Genomic DNA, 661 nt, shown 5'->3' on the forward strand with positions numbered 1-661 from the left:
CTGGGCGCGCAGCCGCCTCCCGGGTCCCCGGACCCCCGCCACCGCCCGGGCGAGCACCTGGGCGCGCAGCCGATCCACGGACCTCCGCCCCCCGCTCCTGCTCCCCGCACCACCTCTCAGCCAAGCGCCTGGGTACGCGCTGAACTCGGAGCCTTTCGTGCCCAGGGATCCTGGATTGCAGGTGCCTGCGTCCTGGGCTCTGCCTCTTCTTGCTCCCGCCCTTACCCAGCCCCTCCGAGCCCTCTCTCGGCTCTGCCCACCCTCCTGCTCTCTCTGCCTCTCTCTCTCTCTCCCTCTCTCTCTCTGCTCGTTCTCCTTTGCTCTCTCCTTTCAGCTTCCCCCCTCCCCCTCCAATTTTCTCCTCCTCTCTTGTTCTTTCCTATTCTCTCTCTCTCCCTCTCTCTCCTCTCTCTTCCCTCACCATCTTTCTCTCCTACCTCCAATTTTGTCCTCCTCTCTTGTTCTTTTCTCTTCCCCCCACCCTCTCTCTAATCTGGCTGCTTCTGTGTCATGGAAATCCCTGCCGATGCACAGATTCACACACTGGCTGGCTCTCATGCACTGACACACTCAGAAGAAAGGCTTGCATGCAGGGTGATTGGCTCCCTGTGGCTCCCCTCCTCCCCCTTCCCCTCCCATCCTTCCTCCCATCCTTCCCTGT

The sequence above is a fragment of the Dipodomys ordii genome, unplaced genomic scaffold (assembly GCF_000151885.1).
Source record: "Dipodomys ordii isolate 6190 unplaced genomic scaffold, Dord_2.0 Scaffold58, whole genome shotgun sequence".
In the NCBI taxonomy this organism is placed as follows: domain Eukaryota; kingdom Metazoa; phylum Chordata; class Mammalia; order Rodentia; family Heteromyidae; genus Dipodomys; species Dipodomys ordii.